The sequence below is a fragment of the Hibiscus syriacus genome, unplaced genomic scaffold (genome assembly GCF_006381635.1).
Source record: "Hibiscus syriacus cultivar Baekdansim isolate YM2019G1 unplaced genomic scaffold, ASM638163v2 tig00113724_pilon, whole genome shotgun sequence".
NCBI classification, from domain to species: Eukaryota; Viridiplantae; Streptophyta; class Magnoliopsida; order Malvales; family Malvaceae; genus Hibiscus; species Hibiscus syriacus.
The window spans coordinates 1069293-1091476 of record NW_024063470.1 but is presented as its reverse complement, the minus strand read 5'-3'; the positions used below and the strand labels follow the sequence as shown (position 1 = coordinate 1091476).

The 22184-nt window shown below is 32.9% G+C and overlaps 1 protein-coding gene and 1 pseudogene across 1 annotated transcript in view; one reads left to right on the top strand and one right to left on the bottom strand.

Annotated features, from left to right (window-relative positions):
* The window catches only part of LOC120187317 (ATP synthase subunit gamma, mitochondrial-like), a 53394-nt gene extending 49740 nt beyond the window's left edge, over positions 1-3654 (bottom strand). The window contains 1 exon segment of the mRNA XM_039191058.1: positions 3644-3654. The gene's annotated coding sequence lies outside the window, so the exon portion shown is untranslated.
* A 15696-nt stretch (positions 3655-19350) lies between these two features.
* LOC120187255 lies at positions 19351-21355 on the top strand (annotated as a pseudogene).
* The last annotated feature ends 829 nt before the right edge of the window (positions 21356-22184 follow it).

Below are 22184 nucleotides of genomic sequence, written 5' to 3'. Positions count from 1 at the left end.
TATATATATATTATTATAAATTATATTTACATTTTTTTTTCAGGGCCCAACAGTGGACCAAATCCGTCTCCCACGTAACCCTAGCACGCCCCTCATTCCTTGTTTCCAGCCGCTCGAGGACACCACAGCTTGCACGCCTCTCCAACGGTCCCGAGTCATCCGGCGCAAGAGTCACAACCGTCCTCAACAACCAAAGCAATAATCCAGCATTAGAGTTCCATTAGGATTCAAAAGTGTAATCAAAAATAGGTTTTTTTTTATTATTATAAATAGATGTAAACATCCATTGTAAACGGGGGGATTACTAGGAATTTGGTGAGAAAATCACACAAAATATTGAGAGAAATATCAAGCAAACTCGAAGCCTTTTGTAACAAGTTCGAAAGGAAATATAAGAAGGTTTTTTTTTCTTTTTACCTTGCTTTCAGTTCATTCTTTGCTTTGCATGTGTGTCGTTCATGCTCTTTCTTTGTTGGTTCGAAACAAGAAGCCAATGACAGAGGAGGTGGGGATTTTTTCGAATCTCCGTTCGTAGATCTACCCTCCCCGAGGCCTGATCTAACATAACTATGGATATTTTTAGAACGAGTGTACGAAGAGCTTTCAAAAAATGAGAACTTTTTATATTTTGCCGTCGGAGAGCGGCGGTCGGCGCCGACAACGGTGGCCGGAGTCTGGGAATTACGGCGGCGTTCATGTGTTCATCAAGAACACATGAACCAAGCAGAGAAAAAGAGAGAAATGGGGGGAAAGACTCGGTTTGGAGAAGAGAGAAATGATTATTTTGCTAAAAAATTTTGGTTTTTATGCTTAAACATCCGCGTGTTTCTATCTAAAATAGGGTAAACTGCCCTTTTGATCCCTGTTACCTCGAAAAGAGCCGTTTCCCCCCCCCAAATCGAAATTACCCCCTAATATTGCTTTAGAATTTCGACCTCAAACCTGCAGTTCTTTCATTTTAGTCCTTTCTCTGGATTTTAATTTTAATTATCTTTTTATATTACATTATAATATTTATATATATATATTATTATTAGTGTTTTACACTCGTATATATGTATTATTAGTATAGTATTATGTCACTTATACGTTTTATATATATATATATATTATTATTGTTATTATTATTATATACGTATATATATGTATATTTATTTCTTTTTATACTATTTTACCATTTTTATTTTATTATTATTATTCTTTATACTATCCTTATTATTTCTATTATTACTATTCTTTATTTATTCATGTAATATATATATATATACGTATTTTCTATATATTTCATCTATATACTTAGTGTTAATACATATATATTTTAATTAACTTTTTGGTCATTTCTTTATCTAGCTACTACATCTTATAATTTTATACGTTATATGTGTATTTTTTTTTATTTACCAACCTTACTCATTTTGTCTTATAATTATATTTCTATTAACATTTTTTTGTATTTATGTATATACATATATATATATATATTCATTTTACCTATTATTGATATTTTTCCTTTTTAATACTTTATATATATATTTCTCGTTTCATTCATTAATTATTTATTCCACTTTTATTTTATTTATTTCTCCCTTTTACTTTTTTTTATTATTATTTATTTATTTATGCTATTATATTTTATTATTATATTCGTGTATGTATTACCTTTTTTTTACCTTTTATTTTTATATACTTTCATGTATTTTCATATTTTACATATATGTGTATATATATTTTATTATTTTCATCATTATTATTTCATTACTATTTTTACTATTATAACTGTTATTTTTTATTTATATATTACGCATATTTTTTTTTTTTTCATTTTCATTGTTTTGTATTTTATTTTACTCTGTGTAATTTTTTATCCATTTATGTTTTATTATATTTTCTTCTTTTTCTTTATTTGTATTTTCGTTTGTATTTCTCTTCTGCATATCTTATTTTGTATTTAGTCATATTTCATTCTTTCCTTTTTGTATACATTGTTTTTTATATTATTTCGTTTGTCCGCCTTATTTTTCTATTTTTATTACTTTCATTACCTAACCCTTTCCTTGCCTTTTTGAGAGAACTTCAAGCAATCAGTGGTAAGCAATTTGGATCAATATTTTACCTTTTAATTTAACTTTCAATTTTCTTAATTAAAGACAACTGGAAATTACACAGTACCGAAAGGGCAGTTCAAGGGTGCTAGCCCTTCCTTGACTGTAACCGACTCCCGAATCCGACACATCTCTGGTAAGACGCAGATCAGGTAAGAAATAGGGTATCCGATCAACCCATTTATTTTTAAATAAATGATCGGTGGCGACTCCAATCCACATTTTCCTAAGTCGAAGCCCAATTCCGGGGCCCAACCGAAAGACGGTTGCGACAATAATATAAATATATATATAATAAAAAGGTTGATGTGTCAATGAAGTAACTATCCATATATTTTCTAAACTATAATATATATTTTATGTTTAGAATTTATATTTCAACTGGAGTTTATAATCAACTGAACTATTCACGTACGTGTTCCAATCATAATTTTTTTATTGTTTCTACTAGAATTTATATTTTGTTGGTCTATATATATGACTTGGTAGTTTTAAAAATTACTACTGTTATTTATAGAGAAAATAAGATGGGATTGGCATTGCCAAAATATATTCGGCCGCTAAGCACCCTTCAAGCCATAACCCGATTTCTAACGTACCTATTACATCATCTAAACAAGGCAACCAACAGAGACGGTAATGGGTGTTCAAATTCCATCGCTCCGGCGGCCGAGAAGCGTTGTCTATACGAGCTTTTAGGCCTATCCCTCGACTGTTCTCAAGACGAAATCCGATCTGCCTACAAGAAGCTCGCTCTGCAACGCCACCCCGACATTGGTTTGAAAATGAAGGGGGAGGAGGAGAGGGGAAGGAAGAAGAAATTGGAGGAGGAGAGGATGACAAGAGTTAAGGCGTACGAGGAGCCGGAATGGGCCAAAGTCGAAGAGGAAGAACAAGTGGATGAACTGGAAGAGAAGGAAGGAGAGAAGGCATGCAACAAGAAGTTCAAGAGTGAGAAGCAATGGAAGAATCACGAACAGTCCAAGAAACATAAGGCAGAGTTGAGGAAGCTGGGTGTAACCCCTAGACCTGGTCTATACGTTTCGACTAAGTCTAGTGGATCACATTCATGATTCTTAAAGACATTTTTCCAAAATTGTTATTCTATCAACGTAAAATCATATTTATAAATGACATTTATAAAATTATAATAAATTATACTATAAAAAAAACCAACTCATAATTATGAGAAAAATAACAAGTTAATTAAAACATGTCTTAAAAATCCAAATTTCAATAAACCAATATAAATTAGCAAAAGGAGTACTCATTATAAAATCCAATGATTTTAAAATAAGGCCCATGTTACCATAATAGAGTCAACTTAAAAGATAAAACATTACAATACGATATACTTCAAGAGATATGTTAATCCTCCAAGTGCTTGATACAAGTATCTAACCAACAGTATCTGAAAGGAAAAAATATTTTCGAAAAGTGAACTAGGCTCAGTGTGTCCCAATAGTACAATAAAATCATAGTAGGTACAGAAAATGAGTAATAGTTCAAAAATTCATCATCAAACCATAATGAAGTTTAACTTTTGAAACTCGTAATTTAAAACCCTTCTCATGTACACCATCCGTAATTCCCCAGAACCGCGTCCATAGGGCTTACCTTAAGCACACAGCAGAAAGGAAGCCAACCTAAAGATAGGCTTTGGGGCCTGTATCCTTAAGTCCGTAAGTCTGTAGGGCTTACCCTAAGCACACAACAAAGGGAGCCAACCCAATGAAGCATCTTGAGGCCTGTGAGCCTACCCAAGAGTCACATTAGGTCCATAAGGTTTACCAGCTTGATCAAAGTTGTACCTCCGTAATGCAATCCAACCCAAAATCAGTATTTCAAAAATACTATTTATGCAGTAAGCATAATTTCCATAATTCCATAATCAATATTATCATATACCAATGAAAACTAATAATCATATATTAGTCATATTCCATAAATCATCACATGTAAATAGGTAGATTAATAAAACATTAAATCATAGCTTTCAATATACCATATTTCAAAACATATAAAACAATCAAGTAGTACACAAGGAACACACCTCGACAATAGGTTCAACTAGTAGATCTAGTGATTGTTGGCCTCGCCACGCTCTGCTACTGTTTTCGAACCTAATCCATAATAACACTATATTACTAATGGGTAATAAAATTAATTTCTGAAATCATAAAATTTACGGGTCTTACGGGTGAATAATGACACACGCGACTTAACTGATCCAGAGGAGCTGGGTCGAGCTGTCGAACGGTCAGGAGAGTCTCGTGTACCTTCAAACATTAATAATTTATCAGTCACAAGTCTTACTCAACCATTCAAAGCTTAAACTCTTTAGTACATAAGCATTTTTTGGGTTTTACTATAAATTTGAAGGCTTTCGAGTCTAAATTTGACCAAACGGAGTGCGGAATCGAAATCAGGACGTCGAACAACATAAAATATGACTTTTCGAAAATTCAAATTCTTGGTCAAAATCAAAGTCAACGAGTTTGACTGATGATTTGGAGGCCTTCGAGTTCGAATTTAGCAAAGCAGACTCAGGAAACGGATTCTGCACGCCGAAAAATGTCAGAATATGTATACTCGAACAAAATCAAAGGTCGTTTAATAGCCGTTTAAGGCCGGTTAAAGTTATGGTCAAAGGGGTTCAATAGTCTACATTCGAAAATTATAAAAATATCACCTTTATTAAAAATAATTCCCAAAATGTCATCATTTTAAAAATAATTACTAGAATGTCACTATTTTAAAAAAAAATTTCCAAAATGTTACATTTTCAAAATAATTCCCAAAATGTCACATTTTTCAAAATAATTCCCAAAATGTCACTTTTTCAAAATAATTCCCAAAATATCATTGGGTCGGGTCGGGTCAACGGGTCGGGTCGGGTCAACGGGTCGGGTCGGACTGATCAACCCGGTCAAAACATCACCTAGCCGTTCGCATCTTTCCCCACGCACAGGGGCGGCGCGTGAAACCTCCTCATGCCTCTAAAAATTCCTGCAAAAATTTTCAAAAATTATTTTAAACGGTTTTGAGTCACTTACCAACCTCGGTTCAAATTTTAGAATGGTGAAGAGCTCGATTTCAACTCGATCGGAACTTTGACCGCTTCACCTCCCTCACAAGCCGTCGCCTACGGAGACAAGGAGGACACTGTCGGACTCGGAACGACACAATGAACACGATGGTGCGGGAGGTGTCGAAAACCGATCAACGATCGAAGATGAATTTAAGATTTTCTCGGCGGTGGTGCTAAAAAAACATCGAGACTTTGACTCGAAATTCTCGTCGTTTGGCAGCGTTTCACTATAATTGGTTTACTGGGTTTTGTTCACGGGTCGAAGATGAACACGACGGTGGTTTTAATTTTACGATTGGAGCTCGGACGACGTCGGAATTGAGCTTGAAGGAAAGGGTACGGGAGAGCAAAGTTTAAGCAAATTATTATTTGTGTTTTCTGATTTGAAATCAGAAAACACGCTTATAACACTAAAGTTGCCGACAGTTTTAGGGTAAATTCAAGGCTTGGTCCCTGAATTTCTTTTACTTCTAAAATGACCTATAAATTTTCATAAATTTTAATTTAGTCACCAAATTTCACCAAATTACATCGATTTAAATATATATTTTTTTGGGTTGTTACACCGGGGAGGGAGAAGAGAATTTTTAGATAATATTATTTATATTTTTTTTCATACATATTTCTTTTAATTTTTTAAATAGTATAAAATAAAAATTTATATTCTTAAAAGTAACTATAGGAATAATCAACTGCTTTTTATATTTTCTACACTTTTACTTATCAAATTCAAAAAAATTATAATTCAATTATTTGTATTATAATTTCACTTATGTCATCAATTTTTACATTTTGATCATTGAATCATTAATTTTTTTTGTTAGTTTAATAACATGATTTGTGAATCAAGCGGGGTTAATTTTAATTTATCCCTAAACTTTAGATAGAATATTAAATTAACAATAAACTTTAGCTAAAATATTATTTTTTGATATTTAAAATTTAGATAAAATATCAATTTAATCCATGAATTTAACCGAATTCTCTTGACTTCTGCCATCACTTACCACCATCATCGTTGATCACTATTGGACAGTATCACACAAGAATGATTTTTCTTTAAGTCAAACCACGCCTTGTGACAAAAGGGGAAGAAAGGACCGGTCACCTACCAATCTATGATCAAACAAAATTATACTAAAGAATGAGATATAGATTGACCAACACAAAAGCCATCTCTATTAATTTATTTGCGCTCATTGATGATAACGATATAGAGAAAGTATATTGTTTGTCACCCCATTGCCAGTTTGCCATTTAAAATTAAAGAAGAGATACAAATTTTGGAATAAAAATTTCGTGGGGATCAAGGATGAGATTGAATAGCGAATGCAATTAGGGTGCGTTTGGTTCACGGAATGTAAGATTATTAGTGGGAATAAAAGATTACTAGGGAATAGGATTACAGGGAATAAGATTACTGGGAATGTTGTATTTTGTGTTTGGTTGGTTTAGCAGGAATGTAAGATTACCGTGTTTGGTTAAAGGAATAAAAGATTATTGGAATGTATATTTGACCAAATTATCCTTATTATATATTTGTTTTTTTTAACAAGTTAGAAAATATTTATATATTTTCTTTAAAAAAAATTAAATTCATAAAATTTATATAATTTTTTTTTTACAAAATTGAAAAAATAAAAAGGTTTAATGAAAGGGTAAAATTTTATTTTAACCCCTGAACTTCATATAAAATTTTAATTATAGACTTTTTTTGTAAATCTAAAATAGTTTAAGGATAAATTTGTAATTTAACCTTCGTAGAATTTTTATTATTCAATGACAGAAGAATGATATTTTTGAAGAAAAAAAATTAAGGGCATTTTAGTCCAAAACGCCGGTAATCCAACAATACCTAAGGGAAGGGAGGTAATGACATTCCCGGTAATATACCCCAAAAAATCCACTATTGGTAATAAAACATTACCGGGAATGACATTCTCGGCCAACCAAACGATGGAATGTGGATTCCATTCCCATGGGAGTCCCACATTCCCCGAACCAAACAACCCCTTATGGTTAAGTCCTGCGTCTCCTACTTAATGCAATTGATCGATCCAACATCTCTTGTAACTCCTTAAACCTGACCTAGAAGAAATTAGGTAGAAATCTAGAGAGTTCAGTTGAAATTTTTCCCTCAAAAAAATCATGTTCGATTCAAATCTTAGAATTTTAATAAAATAAATTTTCAAATTCCTACTTCATAATTTTATTAGTATGAAGTTTTATTAAAACAAACGTTCAAGAAAACCAAATATAAATGATAAGTATTTAAAACATAAACAATTCCCAAAATTAACTATAATGTCTTAAGTCCCAATTACAAATGGTTGGCTGTCCCTTTTTCCCATATGTATGGGGTAAGGGGAGGTAAGATAGTAGGCTTCCCCCAACACCAGGTTGAGAGCAGCTTCCGTAAGAGACCTCCGAATTATGAAATGCCCTCTGTGGGACTCGATCCCACGACCTCAAGGTTAAGAACCCACAAGGTTTTTAACCTTGACTTAACCTTGAGGTCGTGGGATCGAGTCCCATGGAGGGCCTTTCATAATTCGAAGGTCTCCTACGGAAGCTGCTCTCAACCTAGTGTTGAGGGCAGCCTACTATCTTACCCCCTTTACCCCATTACATATGGGAACAAGGGACAACCATTTAAGGATCGAGTCCTATGGAGGGCATTTCATAATTCGGAGGTCTCCTACGGAAGCTGCTCTCAACCTAGTATTGGGGGCAGCCTACTATCTTACCTCCCCCTTACCCCATTACATATGGGAACAAGGGACATCCCAATTACAAATAATAATAAAAATAAATCTAAAAGTAAATAAATGTTTGATAACGAAAAAGTAAATTAAATATCATACTAAATAATAATTTATCTGAAAATAATCGTCGAAACTCTCTAAGTACCGGTTCACGTAATTCTGAGTTTCTGAAATAAAACTGTAAGGGTGTAAGCTATTAAACTTAGTGTGCCTCTAAAGTGCAAACAGTCACAATCATATCATAATCCGGACAACAAACAACAGTCAAATCTGAATCATCCAATAATAAATCACAATTTTGAGTCAAGTAGTGATAACATAAATTTGAATGTTATGCAAATGTTCATGCACCCACCCGTACTCCAATCTCACCTAGAAGAGTGGGTACTCAGAACCACACTAAATCTAACCCTCACACAAAGGTATAGGCCACTGAATCAAAAAAGTGACATTCACCCCGTCGAGTGAATGTACTAAACTTCCCCTATCAAAATTCATCCCAACATGATATGCAAATGGAGAACACATCTGATATTCGATCTAATCCGAGTAACACATATCCGAATAACACATACTCGAATAGCATACATCCGAATTCCGATCTAATCCGAATGAGAATGCAATTACCTAATCTCAGAGTCCGATCACATAACATAATCCAAATCCGATAATTAACACATTACAAATAATACAATTTATGTCTAACATGTCATGATAATCAAATTTTCCGAACACATTATTAAATGAAATAAAATTTTTAAGCATTTAAGTTCAGTAAATGTCATTTAAATTGATGTAACATCTTTAACTCGTATTACGAGATATATACGGGCTAAAGGTGTTACACATAAAATAATCACACAATAAATATAAACTTAGTGAGACATTATAATTCAAGTAAAACAATTTAAAATATGAAAACAAAATAACAAATCAACTCAATAAAATCATTTTATTCTCACACAACCTGTAAAATCAGTTATATCATATATAATAAATAATTATGGCAACCAATCCCAAATCAAAGTAATCGATAAAATGTAAATTATCCTTCAATCACATTTTTAATTCTTATAACTTGTACTTCCACATTTTCAATTTCATAGCCCAATGTACATCTAAAAAAAATACAAGGTACGTGAGTCTAGTCGAGTGTGCGTAATACACACTTGTAAGTGTCTCATATATCAATTGCACTTGAAAGTGTTTCACCAATAATTGGCACTCGAAAGTATCTCATAACTTGAACCATTAGTGTCATATCACGTATACAAATGTACCTCGTAAAATGTATCAATATATATCATACAATCACTCCACCTCATGACATATCAATTGTATCTAAACTCTCAATACAACATATAATGGACTTTGTAATAAAATCATATTTCATTTACAAATTCAATATATTTATATTTCCAATGCCAATCAATTCAAATCTCATTAAACATAATTAATGTATTAGACAGTTCATACCCAAAATCATCCATAACCATTTATCAAATTTCATATAAAATACTCCAGGTAATGTATACCTTAAAATCATTTATAAACTATTCTTTTTAAAACTAATCAAGGTTGACTTATAGCAAGTCTTCCTCAATTATATATAATTAAAATAAATAAGAATGCACTCACCTTATAAGCCTCACTACCAAACCTTTAATGTTGATATCCTTTACTCCGATACTTTTTCCTTTTCTTTTGGTTCACTTCGATTACGGGATTTATCACGGTCTATATAAAATTATATACACAACACATATATTCAAAGCATATGTTAATATCGTACTAACATAAGCAAAGTCTAATAATAAAATCTATAAAATTCATTTGATACTTATTCGATACAAATATCATTTCACCACTCAATATCATCCTTAAAATTTCAAATGACACTTCAATTCCTTTAATATTCATATTAATCACTAATCCACATAACTCTCACGACTGTACACTCAAATCACAATTTATGAATTCTTTTAGAATTCATACTAACTTTTACAATTAAATCAAAATGGTCTTTTGTCATTTCACTTTAATTTTGTTCCCAACACTAAATTTCCAGGATTCTAACATTGTTTTCAGATAGTATCTTCATACTTACATAATTTTTATTTAACTCTCATACTTTCCACTATTCACGATTTAGTCCCCAAACTATAACAAACTTGTAATTTAATCCAAACTTTAACCTTAAAATCAACATTCTAATATTCAATTCTAGCATAATACATCAACTACTGAACATTTACACTTCAACTCCTAAACTTCTCAAAATATGTGAAATAGTCCCTATACTTTCACAAATTTCCAAATTGGGCTAAACAATTTCCAAAGCATATATAATCATCCTTAGATCATTTCTAACCCTTATATAATTTTTCCATAATTTTTCTCAATTTATTTCATCATGGTTGAATGCTTCAAAGTAGGGATTCAATAATTTCCAACTTGATTTAAGCATGAATTCAAGCTCCTAACATCAATTCCATGCAATTTCAATCATTTCCATATTAAATTCAATCCAAACTCAACAATTTCTTTTAAACACTAAGGTGAACGAATTTTATATACCAATTGGTTTTGATCATCATACATGCTTGGAAACAACTCTACAACATCACTAATATCAAAATCCAACTTTAAATCACCAAAACCAACTTGTTCTTTATCCACCCTAGCAACCAAACCGATTATTCAAGCAAGAAAACTATGAATTAAGTATACCAAAATGATAGATAATTTGATGTAAATTAATTCTCTATTTCACACTTTAATCCAAAAAAATCAACTAAATAAGCTTAAAAAATGAAATTGATTTTTTTTCTTACCTAGCTACGGAGTCATGGCAAGAGCTTGAAGAAGATAATAAATTATTGAATCTTCTTTCATAAAAATCTCTTAACACGTGACAATTTAATCTAATTAAATGAATTTAAAATTCATTTAATGCTAATTTACTTATTTACATTACTAAAACTTGATAATTTTCACTTTGTCAATACCAAGACATCATCCATGGCATTAGGCCTGTAAACGAACCGAACACACACGAACGGAGGTATGTTCATGTTCGTTCATTTAATAAATAAACGAACACGAACATAAACGAACAAATTTTTTTTGTTCATGTTCGTTTATTAAGGAATATAACTTGTTCACGTTCGTTCATTTAATAAATAAACGAATATAAACGAACACGAACATAAATGAACACGAACATAAACGTTGGAGACCCTACCTTCCATTGTTCTTTCATGAAAAATAGTCGACAATGCAAATCAACCAAATCTACAGTGATAAATAGCGTAAGAACTGATTAGCAGTGATGAAATGTTTGAAGATATCAAATATTTCGATCGATCTTTTAAAAATATTAAATGATTCACACGAATTTAATTTAACGATATAACATTTATCTTAGTGGTTCATGATTACATATGAACAATCATTTTCCACTACTTAATTCTAATAAATTAACCGGCTAAAAGTTTTGTGACATCAATGTCAGACTTTAGTGAGGTTTGTTAATAATGGTCATTTCCGTTGGCATAGTAGAAAATTTAACAGCATGAAGATTTCGAACGGTACAAATTGGACTACAAGGCAATAACATAGATCCAAAATCCCTTCGATGCTACATATCGTAACTGATATTATTGCTAAACCACCATTCAAAATTTTAATGTACCTAAAGTCTACTCCACAAATAAAGGTCACACAAGAACTATGAAAACAAAAGTTCATTGTCAAAGTGTATTTTCTACTTATTAATGGGTTCTTCCTGGAAAACTCATTACTTCCGCTATTACACTCTTTTGCAGAAATTGCATAGAAACCTTCGTTTTGTTTTCTGGCAAATTCTATATATTTTTCTCTTTACTGATGCTCATATACTTCCGATTGTTACCTTTATCTTCCCATTTATTTCTAGAAAGAAGTATAATGTTTTCTTGAGTTTTAGATGTGAAGATACCCGCAATAACTTTACATATCAACTATTAAGCCAAATAAAACAGAGAAAGAGATGAAAGCATACCTGTAAAACTTCATATTGTATTATAATATAACTTGTTTTGAAGCTTTCAACGATCGTCTCCACTCTCTAGTGAACACTAGGGTTTGGGAAAAAAGGGGGGAAATGAATATAGGTGTGAGGTGCCTCACGGGTTAACATATTGGATTTAATCTTCAAATAAAATTGGGTTAATTATGGAATTGGTCATCGGAATATTAGATTAATTAATATTTTTAAGATACTTACAAATTGGTCACCAAAATTGATTTAAGAAGATTAGGTTAAACATAAATGAATGAACATAAACGAACATAACCGAACGTTCACGAACGTAAATGAACGAACGAGACCTATGTTCATGTTCGTTCATTTAATTAAACGAACAAAAAATCTTGTTCATGTTCATTCATTTAATTAATAAACGCACATAAACGAACTTCCCACTGCACGGTTCATGAACTGTTCGCTGAACGTTCATTTCATTTACAGGCCTACATGGCATCATCTTCAAAGTTAAACATGAACATACTATTTCATACTTTCCAACTTTAACTTTGAAATTTTTAAAATTACAAACTAGTCACCATAATTAAACAATCTAGGTTTACATGGAAAATTGATTTATACATGTTAAATTTCACCATTCTAAAATATGGAAGTAATATTTGTAACCCTTTTTTATCATCTTCAAAAATTTCTTAAAATTCTGATTCGGTCTAATTATTCGAATTTTTATAGACTTTATGTCACACCCCAATTTAGGGGCTAAGTTTTAGAAATTATAAAGTATTGAATTAAAATGGTATTTTGGAAGAAATTGAGGATTAAAGTGTAAAATCACAAAGTTGATAGATCATTTTAGTAAGTGCAGGAAATTTCAGGGACTTGAACCCGAATTTTCCCATTTTGTGTCTGTAGGAAAAAAATATTTTTTGGTTTCTGGTTTCAAACCAGAAACAACACAAAAACCCCTTAATTTTCCCCCAATTTCCTTCCCATTCGGTCCATTTTTGTTGCCTCGATTCTCCATCATCCGACCACCGTTCGTCGATCCGATACCACCCATAGACTCACCATTGAACGGAGAACAAAACCTGACTTTTATTCCGTCGTGAATCGATGTCATTTGTCCTAAAACTCAACCGGAAGCTTCGTCGATTTTAACTCGATCGTCGATAATTTTTCGTAGATTTCAGTCGATCTGGCCACCTGTTCATCACACCTCTTACACCATCGGACTCACCATCACTGTGCGCTCAAAACCCGACCAAAATCATCGCGCCGTTGTTGCTCTGTCGTCCTCACTCACCGATCACCATCAGATAAGTTGGTACGTTTTAAAATTCTACAATCCGTTATGTTTTGCTGAAACTAACACTTGAACGAGACTCCCAAGGTATCGATCTACAAATCTGGAAAATTTTATGTCGAATCGATGACTGGAGCCGCCGCATGCACCGTCCCTTTGCATTTGGGCGTCTTCTGCCAACAGTTGATCGGCTGGTCCGGTCCGAGCCTAGCCGTTCTGAGCCGAGCCGCTGAGCCACCATTGACCGTTGACCGGACCATTGACCGTCTTAACTTTTTCCAGGTACACCTATCCTAACGTATTTTGATGTCCTGAGTCTGTTTTTGAGGTCCGTTTTGCCAAACTTGAACCAGATAAACTGTTTTTCACTGATTAATCACCCGATTCGATCTGTTTTTCACAATTAAGTTCTGTTTTTGATGAAATTTATATAGTTATGTATTTGAGGAATTATTAGAAGTTGAATTAAAGATCGAGGGAATTCTAATGGAATTTAAATGGTCGATCGGTATGGCACAAAAATCAAGGTAATACTCTACTACCCTTTGTATGATTTTCAGAACCCATTGATAAATATGTACGTGCTTGAATGGAAATGATTGGTCCATTATATGTAATTAATTATCATTACACTCATATGTATATAGGATTAAGGATGAAACACTATATAAGACTCTACTGGCTCGAAAAATAAATTGGTGTACTGATCAGAAACAAATCTCAGTTCAATGAATAAATCAGTGAATCAAACAATCTTTGAACTCGAAATTTCTGATTTATCTCATTAAAGATTAAATGTAGGAAATATTTGGATATGAAATTACTGAAAAGAGCATCATGATTAAATTACAAAAATGCCCTTGTACTGGAAAAAAGGACCAAGACTTCTCATAGTGGTGAAATTAACCTCTAGTGAGCAAATAAGTATAGTACTCTGAACTGTAATGGAACTGGAATACTTTCAAGATTAATTTACCTGAAGTAATGTCATTGATGAAATTGAGTAAAATTTGAATAATACCCTCAGCTCTGAAATGAACTACTAACCTTAATGACTGAGGATTAAGTAAGTGAATGGATAAGTCTGGAAACTCTGATGAATTTACCTGGTGTACTATCCTTATGGGTTATGAACTACAAAGCGAGTATTTTGGCATTTCTTGATATCGTTGAAACGTAGAAATGAAATAAAGAACATTGGAATATTTGTTCGTCTTCTTAAGTTACATTAAGTTCTGAAGGTGATCAATGGACAATAATTGTTAGTATTAAAGAGTGAATACCCTGTAAAGGCAACAAATGGACCGGTCGACATGTATCCGTTTTGGGAGTTGTTCAGCTTGAGTTATTTCGATATTTCGATAGATCGACACAAATCGTAAATGCTCTGGATCTTCGTTTCTCTCTTATCAGCTCAAATTGCTATGAATTCTCCAAGAATCTAATACCAAAATGCTTCTGATTTTCCTAAATAATATAATCACTCTGGTCATACCTAAAAACACAAGTAACTCAGATGCAAAGGACTATGAATACCCTTATGATTACTTAGTGCCTCCAAAAAATGTCCGAATACAATATGATCCTGATAAATCACATTCTGAATAACTGATGATTCTGTCAGCTAATGAACCCTTCTTATAGTGATTCTAATTTCTGACATTCTATCGGTATACTAAAGATCCATGTTTCTCTGTCTGATATGATTATTCAGTATCTACGAACCATATATGTAACCTCTAGTGTGTTCCCTGATCATATGAATGTTTTATCTGAATTCTGTTCTGATTTCTTATATCTCCATTTACTGAATGAAAATGTTTTATTTAAGAATTTCTGGGATCTGGTATGAAGACTATGGCAGGTTCAATCGTTACTGTTAATTCCTTTTATAGGTTCTGAACCGACTGGTAATTCCTTACGGACCTAAGGCGACCATTGGGTAAGCTCTGCGGCCTTAGATTTTTATTGGGTAGGCCTTTGTGGCCCCTAGAATTTTCTTGGGTAGGCTCGCAGGCCCCAAGGTACTCCCTTAGGTTATGTAGTTCTGGGGAACTACATTGGCGTTTGGTTGAGGGACCACTATGGTTTTAAAAGACCTATATATTTTCACTGGTTTTGTGGGAACACACTAGACAACTTATTCTAATCTCCTTAACGCAGTCATCCGAAATATTTCCATATGAACTCAAAGCTTACTGTCCGTTACTACCTGAAATATAGTAGGATCTCTGCTCAGCATAAAGATCTGTAGATGTCTGAACCAATAAGAAAATTATGCCTATATGTTATTTGCATGTTCCTCAGCATCATCTGGTAGTTCTGTATTATTGAGCTTTCCAAAGCTCACTATGTTACTCACCATTTTCAGGTTAAAAGGATTGAACCAGTACACCTATCGACATCAGTAAGGGAGTTCTTCCGGCGTTGTTTGCATAGTATGGTACATGTGATTAGGGGGCATGTAGGTTGTATTTTGTTTTATATATGAGTTTAAAAACCTGTTTTATTTCTGAATACTGGTAAAGTTTACTTTTGTATTTATAAATCATTTTATGAGTTTACATGTTTTAACAAAAGTTTTAAATTTTCTGAGATTTTTACGGTGGGTCGCTCCGGTGGCCCTAATGTGACATCCCGGATCGGATCGGGTCACCTACATCGGTCTGGGGGTGTTACACTTTACTACTTTATATATTTTAATACAAGTTCCGAATAAAAAATATGAAACAAAAAAAATCATTATTGGGGTGAACTACTCATTTACGGGGCCAAAATATGTAACTTTTAAAAATTACACTTCAATCCTTAAATTTTACAAAGCTTCTACTTTTTCCCCTAAACTTTCAAAATTTGTATTTTGGTCACTAATCAAAATTTGGGGTATTACATCAATCCCCCATGTAATGGTGCAACTATGGTCCAGTGGCAGCCCCCGATGTGGGCATGATTTGTTTAAACATCGATATGGGGCGGAGTTAGAAAAATAATTTTGAGGTGTCAAATTTAAAAATTATATGAATAATTTTTTTAAAAGTGGATGAAAATGAATAATGAGGGTCTTTTTATGTTTAAGGGTACCAAAATTTAAAAAAAAAGTATATTAATTTATTTTTAAAAAATATTTTTATATTGAATTTATAAAGAAACTTTCTTTCAAAAAAAAATTTGGGGTGTCATTTGACACACCTTAGCATAGTCTGGCTCCGCTAGTGACATCCATGGTGATGTCTCTTTAGATAACAGAGGAGCAGGAGGAGGGGTGATGCGAGATCACAAGGGTGAATTTCATTCTTGCTTTCAACAAGTCCTTAGGAATCTCAAACGTTCTCGAAGCCAAGTTGTGGGGTGCTTACGAGGATCTCAAACTTGCTTGGCATTACGGCTTCGAACGTGTGATGGTGCAAACAGACAACAGTGATGTCATAACTCTTGCTTGATATATTTTAAGGACTTATTTTGATTAGAAAATAGTTGAGGTACTTAAAGTGGTTACATATAATAGTTTCAGTACATAGTTTGACAAAAAAAATAGTTTAGATACCTAAAGCAAAAGTTAAGGTACTTTTTTGGTTTAAACCATTTAGTTACTCAAATAAAAAATTATTTCAAACACGTCCCTAACCGTTAAAAAATTAAATATAATAGAGTAATGATCTGGCACAATAATAATTTTAGTCCCAAAACTTATAAATTCTATTATTTCAGTTTTAATTAAAAAAATTAAATTTAACTATTCATATTTAAACATTCTATCAATCTAGCCTTTGTTATTCTCTTAAATTGTTTGTAATTCTCATAGAAATGTCATATTATTTTCTTGTTACTTTCGAAATATAATAACAATTTAATAAAAAAATTGATTATTACTACGGGTAGAATATAATTATCCAAGTGTTATTTTTTATCCGATAGACTCTTTTAGTTTGACAATATCGTAAAAAAGATTAAATTGAAGAACCTTTTAAATATATAAAGTAAAATTTATTAATTTATTTTGAAATTAAACTAAATTGATAAAATGTAGAAATTTTCACGACAGAAACTTTTATTAAATCAAATTCACATTAAATGAATATTTTAATTTTAACAACCATTGACATTGACATGTTTATAATAATATCTTATACTAATAATAATTGTAAACCCAAATCTTAAGGAGCTCAGGCCTTGTCGACTAAAGTAGATGTTTGTTGAACTTTTAGATGGATTTTCGTTGGATTTGAGTGGATTTCGTGAAAAATCAATTTGATGAGAAGAAATAAAAGTGACATGTGAATATTTTGATATCGATCTTGCCGCGAATAAAGATCGATGATGGATGGCGACCGGCAATTAGCTACATCCAGAAAAGTATCGTGCTTAATTTTTTTTAAATTTTAGTGACAAAATCGATACACCTCTAAAGTTCAATGTCTAAAAACGACGTCGTTTTGGACATCAATAATCATGCCAAATCGAAGTTGTTTTATTCATGTCATTACAAAGATAGAAACATCCATCCATATCCTTGTATTATTAAAATATAATAGCACACTCATATATTTGAAATAAAACCAAAGTTATTTGCTTTCTTTTAAAGTACGTTTGACTTCATATATAAATATTTTCTTTATGTAAATTAATATAATCTCTCTATAAAAAATGTTTAATTCTTAAATTTGCTTTCTTCAATATCTTCTGTTAGATTTGTGTGTTTTTGTTTACTTATCATGAAAGGTATATATATTGAGATACTTTGATGATGTGTTAAATTGCAGAGTTGAAAGGTTGAACAAATGACATTTGTGGGAAGAAAGGAAAAACAAAGAAAGAAGCTTTCGATACTCCTAAAGATATAATGACTGAGCCGACGGAGAATACTCCATTTATAATCTGTATTACGTTAGAGATTTTAAAGTGAAATGAACCTAATGAAGTTAAAATGGTTTTATATAATGAAACTAAAATGGTCTTATATATGAGAATGAACAGAATAATTTAAGGGAAAAAATCATCTTGAGTATGAAATGAATCTAGAATTTTGTAACTTTTATTCTAGTATTTTTGGGTGAGTAGTACAAATAAATTACCTTCTGAAAGTTTGTTCTCACTTTGCACATTTGTATTTTCTTTTAACAAACATGTATTCTTAAAATTTTGATGTATGAATCTTAAATGGTTTGTAAGATTACACCTTTATAATGGTAGGATTGGTGAGGATGACAAAGCCCAAACCTGAATATTATTTTTTGTCAATTTTATCCTTAATTTGATTAAAACATATTTTTGTTTGACTTTAATTATATATATATATATATATATATATGTCAAGTAACAAATACATTCAGTAACAAGTTGATATAAATTCAATATAGATCACTTTTAGGCAAAAATAGAAAAAAATATTGTGGGTGGAAAAAATAATTAGCTGGTGAAAAAAAATATTTAAGGATGTATAGTATTTGTTATATTGATTTAGAACTTGTTACGATGGTATAATGAGCGAGTTTTATAAAATTATAATTTTTATTGGGAACTTGTCACAAAGGCATGATGACTTTCATAGACGAATTTCTTAAAATATAATTTTTGTTATTAGAACTTGTCACGAACTAATCTACTATAACAAAAACCTTAGAGCCGTAAATAATTTTTGACTAACAGTATATTTTCATTATTTTTGGCGCAAACATTATTACGCTCATTTTTCCAAGACTTTCACTAGTTTACCTAACCAACAAGTTGATCCAAATTCAATGTATAAAGACTTTTACTTGCATATCTAACTAGTTGAGCAATTAGACCTATTAAGGATTGGTCAGGACGAGGCATGTCAAGCTTAGATATTTTTTTACAATTTTGTCCTTAATTTGACAAAAACATATTTTTGTTTGACTTTAATTATATAAATATCAATATTTTCATTATTGAAATTTTTTAAACAAAGAAATGTGGATCAAAATTCAATATATAAAGACTTTGCTTTTGAAATGTAGCTTTTTTGCTACGATTCCATTGGATGTTGCTATAGAGTGAAGGGTTACTTTACTTGCATTACCTTCGTCTTCCATACCCTTGTTATGGCTGACACGTCCGACACTCCGGTTCGGACTCACATGGCTGTTGCTGTTTCCAATGGTGAATGTCGCGCTTGAACACGGCGTGTTTTTGTTGGTTGTGTCCTGTGATTAGAGTTGGATCGAAATGACAATGCTCACACTGTTAAAAGGAAGTTACAGATTGCCTTCAATATTCCCAATGATGAGAGCTCTTTAACATTTGGTGATCTTACTTTAAACAATGATCTTAGTGCCATTCGGAATGATTCGCCGCTTCTTACTCAAAATGTGATGCATAGGAGTTCATCAACTCCGTGTCTCACTGGGAAGAACATTCAGCAGAGAGATCGGAGTAGTCTGATAGAGGTATTAGGGTGCTCACATCGTTTTGGTGATGCCACTGGGCTTGTGAAGGAAATTATTAAGGCAATCAAGAATGGTGTTGATCCGATCACTGTGAATAGTGGGCTTGGTGGTGCTTATTACTTTAGAAACATCAAGGGTGAGAACATTGCGATAATGAAGCCAACAGATGAGGTGCCTTTTGCACCTAATAACCTGAAAGGCTTCATAGGGAAAGCTCTTGGACAACCTGGCCTGAAACATTTGGTGAGAGTTGGAGAAACAGGATTTCGAGAAGTATCTGCATACCTTTTAGATTATGATCACTTTGCCAATGTGCCTCAACTGTTCTTGTGAAAGTTGCTTGCTCGGTCTTTAATGTAAATGATGTCATGAATGGGAACAAGTTTCAGAACACGAAGAAGGTCAGCAAGATCGCATCGCTGCAGCAGTTAATTCCTCATGACTTTGATGCTAGTGACCAGGGATCCTCGAGCTTTCCTGTTGATGCTATACATAGAATAGGAATATTGGATGTTAGGTTCCTTAACACTGACAGGCATGGTGGGAACCTTTTGGTTAGGAAACTTGGTGGAGTTGGGGGCTTTGGCAAAGTGGAACTCATTCCCATAGATCATGGCCTTTGCTTGCCTGAGAGCTTGGAGGACCCGTATTTTTAGTGGATCCATTGGCCTCAGGCTTCAATTCCTTTTTCTGGTGAGGAACTTGAGTATAAAAAGAATATTGATCCAATTAGTGACTCTAATATGCCGCGGGCAGAGTTGCCTATGATTCGGGAGGTATGCCTCCGCGTTTTGGTTCTCTGTTAAATATTCCTTCAGGAAGCTGCTGAATTTGGATTGTGTCTTGCTGAAATAGGTGAAATGATGAGCAGGCACTTCCATATCCAACGAGAAGAACCAAGTGAACTTGAGGTCATATGCCTTGAGGCAAAAGAACTCGAAAGGGAGATTGACTTGTCATTCTTTGAGGCTGATGAAAGAGATTTGGAGTTTCAGTTCGACATGGACTGTGAGACAGCACAGTTTAATGTGGCCCCTAATATGTTTGGAAAGTCATCTGTTAAAGCACCCCTTCATTACGATGAAGTGTGAATGACCAAAGCTTTCTAGCTCAAGTAGATGAGATCGTAGAAGAATCTGAAATTCGAGTTGATGAGGATTGGTTTCACACTGCTTCAAGGTTGTCTCCCTCCTTGAAAAAAGTAAATTTGGGTGAGAAAGGATTCCATTACCATGGTGGAAAACCAGAAGGGAACTATACAATGGGTTACTCTTACTTATCTAGGATCAGCAGAAGTGCCAATGAGCAACTTCCTAAATCGATAACCCTCGTGAAGTTTGTTGACTTGAATGAGGACGAATGGAATGTCTTTATTGTGAAGTTCAAAGAGCTTCTTTACCTGCTTTTGCCAATCGCCGGTCTCGAACAATTGGACAAAGACAAAGGCTTGGGACTTCGTGCCAGTTTTGTGTTAGTTAACTATCCCGTTAATGTATATTTGCAGGTCTGGAGAATAAGATTTTGGTGCTGGAAATCTGTTTTTCTCTCTCTTTTTTTTTTCTGGATATATAGGCCCGGAAGAATAAATCATCGATATTAAGAATACTCTTTGTTGTAAATATACTAGGGATCAGAGTTTAAGCAATCTTATATTCAGATTAGTCAAGCAAATGAAAGATCACATCAAGGTTATATCTTTAATTGTTATGTTCTGTTTCTCGGAATTTCCTCGTCATGGACTGAAGCTTGTAATGATGTGATTCAATACAGCAACTACAAACTATCCTTTTTCCTTACATCTATAGTTTGTGGTTGCCAGGTCGAACTTGTAGATAGTTTGGTTTGAAAGTCGAAATCGGGAGCTTGGATACATCTGTGCATGTCAATTGCTGGTGAGATTGCGGTTTGGTTAGTTTTCTAACTGCATGCTTACTTCATAGCTATGGCGTTGGCTCGAGTTTTAGAATAATTCCCGAATAAGTTCAGGGATGCTGACATTCTCGCCACATTTGATGTAAGGTCTCAACATACAATGAGACCAGTTTTTTGTGTTTTCTGAGCAATAGAGACAACGCAGCAAACATAACACATGATTCTAAGACATTTTCTTTGTCAAGAAAGACATTTTAGGTATAGTTTTTTCGAATGCAAGTATCGAACTATATAGTATTAAATTTTAACACACGCGATGCGTGTAAATAAGAGTATTTTATGTAAGATATTCGAAGAAAAGTAAATAGTTAGGAGCAGCACAACTGATTAGTAATGCTCTGGCAAATAAACCTCCTTTGAACCACCAGCATAAGAGGAATAAGGAATAAGGCAGTGGTTAGTAGAGGTGCACAAAAAATATGAATATTCGATTTTGCGCAAAAAATATCCGAAACTGGATTTGGGAAAAACCAGTTTTTTTATAACCGGATCGGATATTTAAAAACCGGATAGTATAACGGGATTGGGAAAAAATTGGACGACCGGTTTTTATCCGA